The sequence below is a fragment of the Lissotriton vulgaris genome, chromosome 7 (genome assembly GCF_964263255.1).
Source record: "Lissotriton vulgaris chromosome 7, aLisVul1.2, whole genome shotgun sequence".
NCBI lineage: Eukaryota > Metazoa > Chordata > Amphibia > Caudata > Salamandridae > Lissotriton > Lissotriton vulgaris.
In genome coordinates this window covers 83816109-83833397 of record NC_141695.1, presented here as the reverse complement: position 1 = coordinate 83833397, position 17289 = coordinate 83816109, and the positions used below count along the sequence as shown (strand labels likewise).

General features: G+C 47.8%; 1 pseudogene across 2 annotated transcripts in view; it reads left to right on the top strand.

Annotated features, from left to right (window-relative positions):
- The window catches only part of LOC147700839 (epidermal differentiation-specific protein pseudogene), a 109886-nt pseudogene extending 93298 nt beyond the window's left edge, over positions 1-16588 (top strand). For both annotated transcript variants that reach the window (XR_015297410.1, XR_015297411.1), the window contains one exon: positions 13008-16588. The product of XR_015297410.1 is annotated as an epidermal differentiation-specific protein pseudogene, transcript variant X1 (transcript). The remainder of the gene's footprint in view (positions 1-13007) is intronic.
- Positions 16589-17289: the final 701 nt, after the last annotated feature.

Below are 17289 nucleotides of genomic sequence, written 5' to 3'. Positions count from 1 at the left end.
GGTTTGTGAATGGTTGTAACAGTGTCTGTAGGAACACCTGGATGGGTGTCCAGTGGCTGTATAGGTGTGTGAGTCGGTGTAAAAAGTGTCTATATAGGTGTTATTGGGGTGGTGACATTCTCTAGTTTTGTGTATGGGTGTAACAGTGTATGTAGGATACCTGAATGGATGTGATTGTGTATGTATGGGTATGTGAGCTGGTGTAAAAAATATCTATACAGGTGTAAGTATGGGTATGAGAGTCTCTGTATGGATTTTTTAATGGGTGTGACAGTGTCTGCATGGGTGTACGAGTAGATGTGAGAGTGTTTGTACGGGTATAGATGGGGTGTGAAAGTCTCTGTATGGATGTAGGTGTGGATGTGAGAGTATCCATATGTGTTTGTGAATGGCTGCAACAGAGTATGTAGGATATCTAAATGGGTGGAATAGAGTCTGTGTGGGTATAAAAGTGCCTATATAGAAGTATGTGTGTGGTTAAAGTCTCTATATGGGTTTAGTGAATGGGTGTAACAGTGTCTTCATGACTGTAAGAGAGGATGTGAGAGGGTCTGTCTCGGTATATGAGTGGTCAAGAAAGTCTCTGTATGAATGTAAGTGTGGGTGTGAGAGTATCCATATGTGTTTGTGAATGGCTGAAACAGAGTATGCAGGATATCTAAATGGGTGGAATAGAGTCTGTGTGGGTATAAAAGTGCCTATATAGAAGTATGTGTGTGGTTAAAGTCTCTATATGGGTTTAGTGAATGGGTGTAACAGTGTCTTCATGACTGTAAGAGAGGATGTGAGAGGGTCTGTCTGGGTATATGAGTGGTCAAGAAAGTCTCTGTATGAATGTAGGTGTGGGTGGGAGAGTCCCTGTATGGATTTGTGAATCGCTGAAACAATGTCTGCAGAATATCTGAATATATGTGACGTTGTATAGGTATGTGAGTCTTCCACCGCACCCTTATCGAAAAAGACTCAACGCGTCAAGGCCCTGGACTGGATCCACTCCTTCCGAATCAGCTGAACACAGCAAGTCAGGTTACCTCTGTTCCTCTCAGAACTCACAGAGAACAGCTACAGAGTTCCCCAGGGTACCACCCTCTTTTCAACATCTACAGGCCCCTGTCAATGCCATCATCAGGAACCATGGACTCAACATCGTCTCCTACTCTGCTGATGCTCGCCCTCACCAATGAACCCATAGCCACCAGAATCAGCTTCCACAGTGGGATGAAGGCCGTCAGCACCTTGATGGAAGAGTGTGGTCTCAAACTCACCTCGGACAAGACTGAAGTGTTCATCTTGGGACCCACCCCCTCAGCTTGGGATGGCTCCTGCGGGCCCAGCACATTGGAAACCCCTCCACCCCCACGGACCACGCACACAACCTCTGCATCATACTGAACTCCTCGGTCACAATGAACCTCAAGATCAATGTCATATCCTCATCATGCTTCCACACGCTCTGCCTACTTCGAATGACATTCAGAAGGATTCCTACTGAATCCACCCATGCACTCATCAGCAGCAGAGAACTACACTGGCTCCCAGTTAACAAAATATTCACCTTCAAGCTCCTCACACATGCCTACGGCCATTTAGCTCCTATAAGAAATATACAGGATCTGTGTGTTTAGACAACATACACTTTAGGATTGGTGTCAGACTGATTCCGGACACTCCACAGGGTATGTTAGCCTCTTGTACCAAATAGCTCACAGTGCCACTAGAATCTCCTCTTACCAAGGAGAGACTAGTTCTTGGCAACCATCAAACATGACAACCCTGATCCTTCAGAACCGTGGAAACAGTATACTACTTTTCGCTGAGTCACTCATGCTTACTTAGTCCCTCTCAGATTGATACACCAAATAAACAGGCTGGGTGCTTTCAATAGGTATTTATTGAACAGTTGTTATTCTGGTATAGAATAGATGAGCTGCAACAACCGTTAGGCAGTATAAGATACAAATGATTAGCAGTACTATAAAGGTGAATTCGTAGTATAGGTCTACCATCATACAATAATCATGAATACAGAACGAGTAAATAAAACACATGATGAAAAGATGCGTTCTCCTACTATGCTTCCCTAACTAGATGTACCTACAGGTACCTAGCATGTGTGTAGGTGTTAAGCCAAGAATCCCTCTAGGATTTAGTAAACCCCATTACCTGAAGTGAGAAACTATGGGACCCTGTCCTGGACTTGAGTTGGACACCCTGCAAGGGTTGTTAGACTACGAGCTGGAGTGCCTGCATGCAGGATCCTCAGCGTTTCTGGCCAGTATGTCGGATGGGAAGTCTCAGTCTCCTCTAGCTGTCTTAGCAAGATGTGAGGTATATATACCCATAGGTCTTTCCAGGGGTCCCATCTCACTGTATTACTCTGCAGGCCTAAGGATGACGTTGGGCATGAACTTTATATATAGATATTATACAGGAGTCCTTCTGTGCTTCCGAGAACCCTCATGCATAATGTATTGGATTTCGAACTAGGGAAAACCCGCGTTCTGAATGCAGTGTTGTACCTGGGTAAAAGGTCAGTCCCTGTACACCATTACAAGTGTAATGTAGGAAGAATACAGGTGAAGGATAATGAAGTTACCTTGGCCTATATTATGGTACATAGATGGAATATAACACCCACACCTCTTCCGAATGGATGACATAGTTAAATTCTAAACGTACTACTAGGCTGACTAGATACTGGTATGGAAATAGGTAAAACAGTAGTTTCCTGTTGTGCTAAAAACAATGTTTAAAAAGTTCTAAAAAAAATCTTTAGAAATCGAAAAAGGAAATTGTCACTCAAGCTATAGTCCTAATGTGTCTGAAGGTATAGTTCGAACTACTATAATCATTTTGAAAGCCATGCATGCTCAAAAGACCGTCAATTTTGTTTTTGTGTTGCAATTTTTTCCGTTTGCTTCTCAAAATGAAAGGTCGAGTTTCTCCCAGCACACAACAAGCCAAATGAGTCAAATGTTTATGTGTCCTGGCTGATAGATGCAACATTCTCGTTGCCTGCCTCCGCAGGTGACGGTCTCTGTAACACCTCGCAGAATATGTCAATTGAGGTCTTTTGTACTTTCCAAAACCAATGCGGTGGCAGCCTGTGTGCCATCCAAGGCCTAGGTGTCAGAGGAGGAGCCAATGTCCATACCAACAGGATGCAAATGAGGTGCAGAAAGAGGCAACAGAGGTTCAGAAAGAGGCAAGAGAGGTTCAGAAAGTAGAAGAGATTTGCAGAAAGAGGCAAGATTGGTGCAGAAAAAGAAAGAAATGTGCATAAAGAAGTAACTGAAATGAGGAAAGAGGCAAGAGAGGCGCAGAAGGAAGCAAGAGTGACTTGTACACCATTAGTACCAATTTAACACCCACATTTTGCAATAAGTAACAGGTGGCATTCTAGGTTTGCAAAATGCCTTCCACCACGCTGTAACACTTGTTGCTGCATTTGTTATAACATTTGAGCCGTTTGCGGTGGAAACAAGGCTTTGTTTGCTCAAATCTGCAGATTAGGGACCAGATGAAGGATTATGTGGCTATATGTATAATTGTGTGAAATTCGGTGCAGCCAAACAGTTGCATGATTCCTTTGGCCCTGCTCATACCTCTGACTGGGTCCAGAAGTGGTCATCAGTGTTTACTTCTTTTTTTTCTCGCATGGAGTTCATAGTTTAGCTTCTATAGAAACGAGGAAGACTAAACCTGAGGTTACCACTCCACAACACAGACAACCATATCACATAATTACACTCCACAACACATAATCCCACTCTACATTATTCCTTTAAGATAAATACCGCAAACTCTCTATCCACATAATTTCACTGCCCACCTATATCATTCCATTACACACAACGTACATCCATTCCACTCCACTCCAAAAAACAATATTTAAAAACGTTTACATTTACATGGTAAATAGCTCCAACTCTCGCAAATGTGAAACCTATTACATTGCAAACACTTCTTTAACAAGTAGTCACTTTGCAGAGTGGTGGACAAAGGGTGCTGGGCCTGTGACCAGCACTCAGGAATTTCTCTGTGTAGGACTCACAGGAGGTACCAGGAGGGCTACTTGGACACCAAAGTCCCTAAGGAGTAAATTGGACTTAATCCCCCATCCCGTAGTCTACCTGGAGGCACGTCTGGAGAGTGGTGAAGAAAGGGGGGGCATGGCCTCTGAAGATGTCTTAGCAATCCCACTCTGTGGGACTTACTGGAGGTAACAATAGAGGTAGTTGTTCCCCAAGGACATCCTTGGGGGCCAACTACTCCTCCTATTTCCTCCAGTAAGTCTTACACATCAGGTTTGCTAAGGTTTCATCACAGGCCATGCCCCCTTCCCCCACCACTCTGAAAACGCACTTCCTAGGCACTCTTGGATGGGGATTTGAAGTCCCCTTTGCTGCTGTGGGTCCTTAGGGTCCAACTAGCCTTCCTGATACCTCCAGTATGTCCCAGATAGTGGGATTGCTGAAAGATGGCAACAGGCCATGCCCCCTTTTCTCCACCACTCTGCAAACTCCCCGCCTGCTGCGTTGTAAGTTGGGGAATTAAGTCCCCTTGAATACTGAGGGTCCCTGGGGGCCAACGAGGCCACCAGGTACCTCCAGAAAGTCCCACACACCTGGATTGCTGAGAGTGGTCCGAGGCTACGCCCCCTTTATACACCCCTCTGGAAACACGGCTCCTGGCACACTTCTGCTTGTGGGATGAAGTCCACTTGTGTCCTGAGGTCCTCAGGACACAAGAGAACCTCATCACCCCACCAGCAGTGCGCCAAGAGGCACGTTTGGTGAGTGGTGTAAATCAATCAATCAATCAATCACTGCATTTCTAAAGTGCGCTACATACCCGTGAGGGTCTCAAGGTGCTGGGGGTGGGGGGGCACTGCTACTGATCGAAGAGCTAGGTCTTGAGAAGTATTCTGAAGGCCAGCAGCTCCTTTGTCTGTCGTGGGCTGGTAGGGAGAACGTTCCAGGTCTTGGCGGCGAGGTAGGAAAAGGATCTGCCGCCGGCGGTGGTCTTCCGGATACGAGGAACTGAGGCAAGGGCGAGGTTGGACGAGCGGAGGCTGCGGGTGGGAGTGTGGAAGCTGAGTCGGTCGTTGAGTTATGTGGGTCCGGTGTTGTGTAGCGCTTTGTGTGAGTAAATGAGGAGTTTGAATGTGATCCCCTTGTTGACGGGGAGCCAGTGCAGGCCTCTCAGGTGGGGTGTGATGTGGCTGCGTCGGGGGACGTCGAGTATCAGTCGTGCCGAGGCGTTCTGGATTCGTTGTAGCCGTCTCAGGAGCTTGGTTGTTGTTCCTGAGTAGAGGACGTTCCCGTAGTCGAGTCTGCTGGTGACGAGGGCCTGGGTGTTGGCTTTTCTCATGTCGGGGGGGACCCATTTGAAGATCCTGCGGAGCATTTGGAGGGTGTTGAAGCAGGACGCGGAGATGCCGTTGACTTGCTCGGTCATGGAGAGGGCGGAGTCGAGGATTACCCCCAGGTTGCGTGCGAGGTCGGTGGGTTTCGGGGCAGTGCCTAGCGATGTGGGCCACCAGGAGTTTTCCCAGGCTGATGGAGTGGGTCCGAGGATGAAGACCTCCGTCTTGTCTGAATTCAGCTTCAGTCTGCTGTCCTTCATCCATTCGGCCATGGCCTTCATTCCTCTGTGGAGGTTGGCTTTGGCACTGTGGGGGTCTTCGGTGAGGGAGATGATCAGCTGGGTGTCGTCGGCGTAGGAGATAATGTTGAGGCTATGTTGTCGTGGGACATTGGCGAGTGGTGACATGTAGACATAGAACAGCGTTGGGCTGAGGGAGGATCCCTGAGGGACGCCGCAGATGATCTCTGTGGTTTTTGAGTGGAAGGGTGGGAGGCAGATGCTCTGGGTCTGCCGGAGAAGAAGGATGTGGTCCAGGCCAGGGCCTTCTCTTGAATTCCGGCGTCATGGAGGCGTGCTGATAAGGTGCTGTGGCAGACCGCGTCGAAGGCTGCTGATAGGTCTAGGAGGATGAGGACGGCTGTTTCTCCCTTGTCCATCAGGATCCTTATGTTGTCGGTGGCGGCGCCGAGGGCGGTCTCGGTGCTTTCGTTGCTGCGAAAACCGGATTGGGAGGGGTCCAAGATGTTGTTGTCTTCGTGGTATCGGGTTAGCTGTTTGTTGACGATCTTCTCTGTCACTTTTGCCGGGAAAGGGAGCAGGGAGATGGGCAGGAAGTTCTTGAGGTTCTTGGGGTCCACCTTGGGTTTCTTCAGTAAGGCGTTGATCTCGGCGTGCTTCCAGCTTTCCAGGAAGGTTGCTGTCTCGAAGGAAATGTTGATTGCGCAATTGTTGTGCTGGCTTTGTTGAACACGTGGTGAGGGCAGGGGTCAGGAGTGGAAGGAGTTCATGTTTTTATGGTGTCTTCGTCGCTGACAGGGGTCCAGGCGGTCAGGCGGCTGGTGTGGGGGGGAGTCGCAGGGGTGATAGTCTCGGTGGCGGGTGTGGGGGTGTCGGAGTTGAAGCTGTTGTGGATGTCGGTGACTTTGCGGTGAAAGAAGATGGCCAGGGAGTCGCACAGGACCTGTGATGGAGGAATGTCATTGGTGTTGGAGCTGAGGTTGGAGAGTTCTTTCATGATGCTGAAGAGCTCTTTGGTGTTGTGTTTGTTGTTGTATAGGCGGTCCTTGAAGGCGGTCCTCTTGGTGGTTCTGATGAGTTGGTGGTTTCTGCCGGTGGAGTTCTTGTGGGCTGTGTGGCTGTCTGGGGTTCGGTCGTGGAGCCATTTCTTCTCCAGCTTCCAGCAGGTGCATTTGAATGTCCGGAGGTCTTCGGTGAACCAGGCAGCTTTCTTGTTGGTGTAGTTGGTTGTGGAAGTCTTGAGAGGGGCAAGGGCGTTGGCGCAGTCGTTGATCCACTGTTTGAGGTTGGTCGCAGCGGTGTCTGGGTCGATGGGGTTGGTGGGTGGTTTCAGGGCGAGTGTGGTTGTCAGTTGGTCCTTGGTGACTTTGCCCCAGCAGCGGTGTGGCAACTGTTGGGTGCGGTGGTGTGTGGTGGTTTTCTGGAAGGTGAAGGGGACGCAACTGTGGTCGGTCCAAAGGGGTTCGATGGTGTTGTTGAAGGAGACGTAGGGGCTTGCGGAGAAGATGGGGTCCAGCGTGTGTCCGGCAGTGTGGGTGGGGGTCGTCACAAGCTGTTTGAGTCCGAGGTTGGAGAGATTGTCAATCAGGGCGGAGGAGTTGGCGTCGTTGTTGTTCTCAAGGTGGAAGTTAAGGTCCCCGAGGACGATGTAGTCCATGGAGGCGAGGGCGTGCGTTCTGATGAGGTCGGCGATGGTGTCGTTGAACTGTAGTTGTGGTCCGGGTGGTCTGTAGATGAGTGTTCCTCTGAGGGTCGTGTTGGGGTCGGTGTGGATCTAGTAGTGCATGTGTTCGGCAGTGGTGAGGGTGTAGAGTCTAGGAGGTCCCAAAGTACGATGGCGTGCTTGCGAGCAGAGCGGGTGTTGAGGAGGATGCATCTGAGGTGGTTGGGTTCTCTAGTTGGTGGTTTGGCGGGCTGGATGCTGGTAAAGCTGCAGTTTCGGCAGGTGAAGGGCCCTTGGGTGTGCTTCGGGGTGGCATGGTAGCAGGGGTGGTCTTGTCCGGTGTCGAGTGCGTGGAGGGTGCTTGAGTCGTAGTGCCGTCTGGTGTTGCGGCAAGCGCGGGGTCCTGGGGTCCTGGCGCTAGGCGTGGACGGGCACATACGGGCTTGCCTTTGGCGCCCCAACTGCACGCCCGTGGCGCACGTCCACTGTGCCTCCGCCTGGCACCCTACAGAAGAGGCTAAGTGGGAGAGAGGAGCAGCTTTTAGGCGGGAGCGGGGCAGCCAATGTGGACGGGACACTCAATAAGTGGTGGGGCTGCAGGGGAGCAGCGGCGGGAAGCGGGGAGCGGGGAGGGCACCGAGGGCCAGGAACGCAAAAGGGAAAGGCAAAAGGGATAGAAATGAGTAAAAATGAATTAAGACACAGAAATACAGAACAGAAATGCAGGCAATACAGGTGCAAGTAAGAAAGGTACGACATCACCTAGACTGCGATAGCGCACCAACAGCGAGCTCTTGGCAGTGGCAGTGGTGGGGGAGAGTCAGAGGTGCACTGGAGGAGCCGTGCGGCATGGGGAGCGACCTGAGCCGAGTTCAGGGTCAAGGGTCGCCTTGTAAAAAGGGGCGTGGCCTCAGCCCCCCTCTCTGCAATCCAGCTCTGTGGCGCTTACTGGAGGTATCTGGTGGGCTAATTGGCCCCCAGGGACCCTCAGTATTCAAGGGGACTTAATTCCCCAACTTAGATCGCGCCAGGGGGCACATTTGCACAGTGGGGAAGGGAGGGGGCCGGGCTTCTGGCAAGATGCCGTCTTTTTCAAAAAAACTGTTCGAAAGGGAGCTGTGTGGCCCCCCTTCTTTCAATCATTTTTTGGACCGTTGGGACCCCATCCCCCCCATTAAAAAACAGGAAGGGGGCCGTGCGGCCCCCCACCTCCCAAGGCCAATTTCGCCCCAGGGACCCCATCCCCGGGCCATGGCCTTCTTTTTACATTTAAGTTAAACAGGAGGGGGGCCATATTGTCCCCCTTCCCTGGTCCACTAAATAAAACATGTAATTAAAAAGGAGGGGGCTGAGTGGCCCCCAGCATGGCCATCTCTGGCCTTGGGGACCCCATCCATGGGGCCAGCCCTCAAGTTGGGGACCATGGGGGGAGCCCCAACGCCCCCACGGTCCTGTTGGTTCCCCATCTTCTGTGGGAGTCTGCATTGCTTTTGTGCAAGGGTAGCTGCTAACATGAGCTCTGCTTGCCCAAAAGCAATTTGCTTTGCTTTTTGCAAATTTTCTGCTCTCCCTTCCAAAACGCAAAGCAGAGTTTGCAATGACAAGGTGGGAGACGTACTCTCAACCTGCCATAGCAAACAGCAATGTCCTGGGGGTGGGCACCCTGGGACATTGCAGGAGCCTGCCCTGGGGGGTGGCGGTCCCCAGGGCCATTGAGGGCTCCAGGAGGGGGGGCACGTGGCTTGCCTCCTTAAATTTGCATAGGAGGTGGTGGTCCCCGGGGCTTTGGGGGGCCTGCGAGGCCCCCCTAATTAATGAATGAAGCCCCAGGGAGGAGGTCTCCCTGAGGATTGGGGGGGCTGCTAGGACCCCCACTTATAATCATTGTAAGCCCTTGGGACCGCCACCCCACCTCATAATTAGAAATGCCCCGGGGAGGTGGCGGTCCCGGGGCAGCATGGGTGGGTTGCGACCCCTCTATACATTTATTTATCAAGCCCAGAGGATGTGGCGGTCCCCAGGGCTGTGGGGGGGTTACTAGCCCCCCACTTATAAACATTGTAAGCCCTGGGGACTGCCACACTGCCTCAAAATTACAAATGCCCCAGGGAGGTGGCAGCCCCTGGGGCAGCGTGGGGGCTTTGGACCCCCCCACGCATTTATTCATAAAGCCCTGAATGACCCCCGCAATTCAACTAACTAAGCCCGGGGAGGTGGCAGGCCCCCACAAATTAATTTACAATTGCCCCCGGGACCTGACCCACCCGGGGGCCTATTTAAAATGAAGTGCAGGAGCCTGCGCTCCATTTATTTTTTATTTTCTGTTATGAATTTGCGCACCCAGCACGAATACAGCGTTTATTTTTTCAAATGCATTTTGTAGCAGGCCTAGGGGGTCAGGGTATTTCTACCCTGCCCCCTTTTCTTCTTATTACCTTTTTCTTGTGACTCGGTTACCTAGTCACAAGATGGCTGCCAACACTTTCTGGTTTGGAGTGTTGGCAGCCAATAAGAGTAAAGCTTGTGCACCAGAAGGTTCCTGAATCCTCCTCGGTGCACAGATATCGGATTGTTTATTTTTTGTATTTCTCAGGAATTACTGAATGGATTTACACCATTTAAAAAAGCACACTTTCTGGACCAAGACCTACCTTTTTGCCAAATTTGGTGTAATTCTGTTCAACAGTTCGAGCTGTAGCCTGTTTCAAAATTTCTATGGAAGTTAACATTGAGAAAAGACGTTTTGGGACCCCCCTTTTTTCTCGGCCCCCGCTTGACGAATCGCCCCCAAACTTTCAAGACCGGAGTAGACCTGAGTGAACCATTCATTTTTAAAATTTCAAAAAGATTCAAAGATTCACCAAGCAGCGCCAAAGAGAATGGCACATCAAAAAACGCTTTTCCTATGGATAATAGGTCCTAACTGTAACTACCTAAAGGCGACTGCCAGTAGCATATATATATATATATATATATATATATATATATATATATATATATATATATATATATATATATATATATATATATATATATATATATATATATATATATATATATAAAAACACTCCCCATCACTGAGCAAGGACGTGAAGTCCGAAACGCGTCTGATGGCTTGCACCGCAACGAAATAAAAATTCACGAATATACCCAAGACTGACTAGGGCTGTTTATTGGAGTCTGCGTACCTGTGCAAACAAGTAGGTAGTTATAGTTAGGATTATTTTCAATACAAAATCTCAACATTCTATTGTGAATAACTTTAGCGCCGGTTGAGGAATCTGCCTTGAAATTTCCTCAAATGTGCCTCGCGGCATCCCAGTCCTTCCCTGAAAATTTGGGGGGGATTTGTCAAGCAAGGGCCGAGATAAAAGGGGGGTCCCAAAATGTGTTTTCCCATGTTAATTTCCATAGGGCGGTCAACCTCACTTTAAGCCCGAACGGCTGAATGGATTTCCACCAAACTTGGCAAAATTGTAGGGACTGGTAGCCCGATGTGCCTTTGCTATGTCTCAAGATATGTGCTCCAGTGGTTTTTGAGTAATTTAGGTTAAAAAAAATATATATATCTATGGCCGCCTCCGGTACGCGCACCGGGGCGCTAACCAGCGCTCTACGCGAGTTCGCGCGCGGAAAGCTGATTGGCTCTCGGGTGTCTGCCAACATTTCAAACAGTCCGGAGTGGCCGCCATCTTGTGTGTTGGTAGGATTGAGACACAAGAGGTGGGAAATGACCATAAGGGAGCAGAGTAGACCCCCCCTGACGCCCTAGGTTTGATGTGGGGGCTATAAAAGGGCGATGTAATGAGTGATGTAATATGTGACGTCATCAGCAGTGCATTGCAGGCGCGCTTGTTATAGTGAGTGCAACTAACTATAACGTTGGAATTTCTATGGTTTTATGTCAGTAAAATTTCCAGCTAACTATCTGGTGTGAAACCTATGGTTTTTTCAGTGAATTTAAGAGGTTTTTTAAATGCGAATTCCTAACTATAACTGGTGTGAAACTTATGGTTTTTTCAGTGAATATATATATATATATATATATACACTTCAAGCCGCAGTTTAGATATGAATTCTGAGGGCCCACTTCACAAAATTAAACTTAGACCTAGTTTACCTTTGGGAATTGGGCCCTTAGACTTTAGTTCTAAGTTAAAAATTCAGGTGTAAGTTACCTTTGTGAATTGGGCCTAGAGTTTCTTTTTGGCTTCAAAGTGAGATTGTAGATAATGTGGCAGTAAGGTGAAGGGTGACAGCATTACCACTTGGAAGATACAGCTTCCCAAAACCACCAGTTAGTAAGAGCTGATGGGGCTAAGAAGAAACACCACATGTGCATGTATCAGGACGGAGCAGCTTCCAAAACAACTGCTTAATAATAGTCTGACTTTGACCAACAGTGGCTTAGCTGCAAAAAAATTGAAAGCCACAGTTTCCCGGAAACATTTAATGGTGGTCTGTTGGTTCTATTGAGGTGCATTATAGGTGTAACTAACAGAAGGAAGTATCTTCTGAAAACCAACGCGGTTAAAGTTTTTATGAGGTTCATGGGGTCAAACCAGGAAAATGCAAAAGCGCAACCCACTTAGAGACACAGGTTTCCAGACCCTCCAGTTAATAAGGGTCTATCAGGTCCACCCAGGAGCAGAGCAACCTCCTGCAGCAGATGGGTAAAAAGATAATTGAGGGTTATAGGCACTATCTGTCCACCAGGCACTATAGTACGTAGGAAAGTATAATGGGAAAATGTCAATAGCAAAGGGGATTATGGGTTATCATTAGTGAGTAGTCATCAGGGTCAGAGAAAGGTGAAGCACCCCGGTCAAGTCTCAATGGTGTATCTGCTTGTTTCTATCTCCCTAGTGAACGTTGGGGACTGTGCAAGTGTGAGTTTGGAAAGGTGAAGTTGAAGGCTCCAAAGTGCAGCTTAGTCACCTCACCTCAAGGCCGGGTTAATCTAACAGGCCGAGAATCAGCTCTCATCCCAGATCAGAACCTGCAAAACCAAATTACACACAGTTATTGACAATCTGACAAAGTTCTCGATCACAATATAAGGCAGACTCCGGTTTTATGCTCAAATTTCTATTGTAATAAATCATTTGATGGTAACAAGTCCCAGTGTACCATTTATGTCAATTGTCTCATGTTCAAAAGCAATTTTACCAATTCAGCAAACTTGGTGCATTTGTGTAAATAATAAAGTATATGGATGAAAACACTGTAAGAACATTAAGTGATACATGACACTCAGTTGATAGCTTGGACAAGCTTATTTGATGGTGCACGGCTGGACTTCTCCCAAATACAAGTGGAAGCTATTTTTAGATGTAAATAATGTTATAAATGGAACACTTTCTGCTGTTGCACGTCTACAATGGCCGATTTGGTTTTACCACCTGTTAAATTTCAAGAGTGCGCTTTTGGGAATTTTCCAGTCATCTTGTCACTTTTATGTTGGTGCCACATATGGCTTTTGTCCCATCCTGTCACTTCCTCGTACTATTGCTAATGGGTTCTTTGTAAACTGCATAATAAATGAATACTGAGCCCATCGGTTTACCTGTTAAAGCCAACAATTTTCTGTGTGAGGGTTTTAAATTATTAGGAAATGAATCTCGCAGTCTGAAAAGCGATTTTCTGAACAAAGACATCTAACTATAGTCTTGCTGTGAATGTTCACTCAACCGTGCATGATGTTTCTCCACTGACCAGCTGTTGTGTTGTATTACAGGTCCAGCTACAAAAAAAACATTGGAAACTTCATAGCTGATGACCATGAACACCATCACTGTCTATGAAAAAACCAACTTCCAGGGTCTCTGTAGGACATTCAAGGCAGATGTTGTGGATCTGGCAGCGGAGAGCTTTGGAGACTGCATCTCTTCTGCAAAGGTGAAGGGGCAACCATGGCTAATGTACGAGCATCACAACTTTGAAGGGTTGTTCATTCCCCTGGAGGATGGAGACCATCCTGAGCTTCCAATGAATGACACAGCATCTTCTCTGAAGCTGATCACTGAAGACCTGACCAGTCCAAAGATCACAGTCTATGAGGAACCCGACGCCGCTGGTAATCCCACTGTTCTGACTGAAGAGAGCAATCTAACGTTTGCACACGTGAATGATAAGATCTCCTCCCACAGGGTCCAGAGAGGAGCATGGCTTCTATACGAGGGGGCCAATAAAGAAGGGAGGTGTATTGTAGCCCGGGCTGGTGAATATATGGCCAATTACAATGATGTTGGTTTGAATAATCAGGTCTCTCATGTCTATCCTCTGCGCCCGGGGAAAGAATCTGTGACCGCCACGATTCTGTGGGACAAGAAAAAGGTAGAGAGTGAAGATAACATCCAGGCAGATTCGTATACCTACAGCAACAACACAGACAGTGTGCAGGAGTTCACCGCTGTTTCTTGCAAAGAGTATGAGAAATTTATCTCCCATAGCTTTGAGTTCAGCAATGAGTCTACAATCAGCGTGGGGGTTTCCTTCGAATTGGGAGGAGTGGCCAATATTGACTCAGAGGTGTCCAACACTTTCTCAGTGAGGAGAGATGAGGTGGAGTCATCCACCACAAGGAAGTCGGCACAGTTAAGTGTGCCGATGAAGGTACCACCACGCACAAAAGTCACAGTCTGTTTCATGAGCAAGGAGGTTAAGATCTCAGTTCCAGTGGAGTTGAAAATACTCCGGGGTTGTGAGACGGTGAGTGAGTTTGGCACATACCACTGCGACTCTGGCACTGATATCTACATTGATGTGAAATCTGACCCCATTAGTAAATAGTAGAAATAGCCACACCTTCTTCTTGGTAAGGGCTACGCCTCAACATTGATTTGCTATTCTTTGATTGCGCTTTTTTTAAAAACTGAGAAATCTTCGAAGGATTCTCTCAGAGCTTCCATTTTCACTCACTATATTTTACAAACCTCCTTAGCTAACAGGCTGTCATCCTAGGACCCAATTAATGCTCTATGCCAAACAATTGGGCTTTCCAGTAGGTTAGTAATGAACGTTGATACCTTACCAGAATGTAAACCAATGCCATTTGTGGACTGCGCCACTGGTCGTCATTGCTAAAATGTCAGGGAGACAAGGCCATGTTCTAAGACTGGGTGTTGTATACCTTCAGGCAGTGCTGTGCTGAGATTGGCCAGTGAGCATGTTTGCTGCAATTCATGCAGGCTGCTCTCTTCAGGGGCTTGGTGACAATGAGTCACTTGTCTCTGCAGGTGACAACGCTTCTGCCATTGCTGTGCCACACCTTGCCACTGATGTTTACTATTGCATCCGTGTCTGTCGGCTCTGATCAGAAATTACGCCAAGACCTTACTCTGGCCACTTTGCGTCACTGCAGCAACAATGTATGTTCTCTACAGAACATAAGATCATTCGACACTATATACATCCCCTAAGCGTCTCCGTTTGTAAGAAGATCTCTGCCTGAAAACGTGAGCAAATCAAACTGCTCCACACCCTAGACCCTGATTGTCAGAGCTGCACATGTCATTCTGCTGTCCACAGGGCATGAGCCGTGTCCATCCTCTGACTGGGAGTTACTGCTTCTCTGGAGTTGAACTTCACTCCCAAGGGCCTTAGTTAAATTCACAATATGATAGGTCACTAGGTGCCTCAGTAGGGGGTCCACTAGGATGGCGGGTGGATCGCCCCGCCAGGCCGGCGGTAGCCACCGCCGGCTTGGTGGGGCGATCCGCCCGCCATCCGTGCCGGAATGACCCCCCGCCATATTAAAATGGCTTGGGGGTGCACAGCAGATGGAAAGACTGTCCGCCGCTTTTCCGCCCCGGTCGTCCAGTGACCGGGGCGGAAAAGGGTTCTATATGGTGGCGGTGTCTATCAGACACCACCAGCCATATTCCAATGGGCATATTCCAATGCCTTTGCATGCGGAGGCTACCTGCGGAGGCCCGTTGCGGGCCCCCAGGGACTCTGGAGGATACACATGGGGGGTACCTATGTTACCCCCCTTGCATTTCAAAGAACAACATTGTAGGAACCGCGCGGTGCCTGTCACATTGTGCTTTAAATGCACATCATGTATTTTTACCATTTCAGCACCGCCCGCCGCAATGGTAAAAATACAAGATGCGCGCGCCACCGCGGCGGGTGCATCCTAATTCCCCCCATGGGACCCCTGCCCTTATGGCGGTCAGTCCCTTTCCACAATGGTTTGGCGGGCGGACTAAGTCCACCCGTCATCCTAATGGGCCCCTAGGTTTCTGTAGCAGCACATACTGGAACCATGGATGTCATTCTATGGGTGAGTGTTACCATCTCTGCCTGATTTCACAGAGAAAGTCCTACATATGCAGTCTCCGATTTATAACTACATGTATGTGTATATTTACAACTCAGACATGTTAATTGGCCTATGCCAGGCTGGAATCACTTGTTGATGTTCCTAGGAGGTGCCGAAGAAGTAGAATCAGCTTTAAACCTATGCTCACAGTTAGATTAACTCTGTGAATAGGGTCTAATAAGCAGAAAAAAATGTTGCTGTCATGTGAACCAAATAACTAAGGAAGTGAACAAGGCCAGGCTGGGTTTAGTGATGCCATTGAGACAACCGTTGGGCACAAACGCACCTGGGCTTTGCAAAGTAAAAACACAACACAGATTTACTTCCTGCACAATTTGTTTTTGTAAATGGAAAAAACAGGGACTAAATTATACTAATTTGCATATCCGGATATGCGCATCTTTAGAACTGGGTTCCAATGAGCAATCCACTCGTACAAGAATCCCTCACTCGATTAACACGTGTCAGTGTGTGTCCAGTCAATGAGGCAGGGTCATTTCAATGTCACCGCCGGTCCCCACTGGAGGCATCAAAGATGGGCCCTCTGTGCCCCTTCAGATGGAGTAAAGAACATTTATAATTGTGGCACAAGGGCCCCCACGAGTTTATCCCCAGGAGCCATCACACCTGCTGCAACGTTAGTAGCTTCCTCCCCGAAATGAGATACATTTATGTGCAGTTTACCGGATTACTGGATTTAGATTCCCTTTTACGTGTTTTTCTCATTATATTACAACTTTGTATGCATAAGAAGAATTTGTGGGTGCTTTTTTCATATCTAAACAAATAACTTGAACTGGTGATCTCTAATCAAACTCCCCATGAGATAAGATCAATAAAGTTGATTTGTGTGTCTGTGTATGGATTAAGCACTATCTTTCGCAATGTGGGTTTCTTCAGTATGGGAAGCGGTCCGATGATCAGTGTTTGGATTTTCTGTATGATTATCTATGTGAGGACAAATAAATATACATTCTCAGCAATTAAATTAATGCATTTGTGTGATCGTTTTATTTACATTGGAAAGTGCATTGTCATCATCACAGCACAGATATAAAGGTTGTTTGCCAAAGTGCCAGGAGTAGCAGAAGAGACATGAAATCAGAGGAAATTAACTCATGTGACCTTTGACCTGATGGACTCGCAGGAATTTGCTTCATTTAACTTTTGACCCTGATGTTATTAGAGGAGGTGATATCACTCAACATTAAAAAAGAAGCTCCAAAGACATAGCCACAGTGTTCAGTTCAGGTGTTTATTTTGGTTTGTGTTGGAAAACGAGGCAGGATCTGTGAGGCCTGGACAAATAAAATGTTACATTTGTCCTTCACTGGGAAACAAACACCCTATTGTAGCGCTTGGTTCCCAGAGGGTACGTTGCAGAGAAGTCCAAGGCTTTCACAAGGGAGGCGGTGTAGGCTAGTAATGGCCATTTACAGGTATGCAGAAATAACATTAGGTAATTGATTGTCCAGTCTGTACTTTGCTTTATGAAAGTAAGAGTACATTTATTAAACACACACACTAATCAATACTATGCACCAATTTACAAATATAAATAAGCTGTTGGAATTACTTTGTGACATTGCATAACATCTCCACCCCTCCCACGGGGGAGGTGTGGTCTAATACCACCACTCCCATGTCTGCACATCATCTTGCCCCTTAACACAGTGGGTTGACACAACCTGGA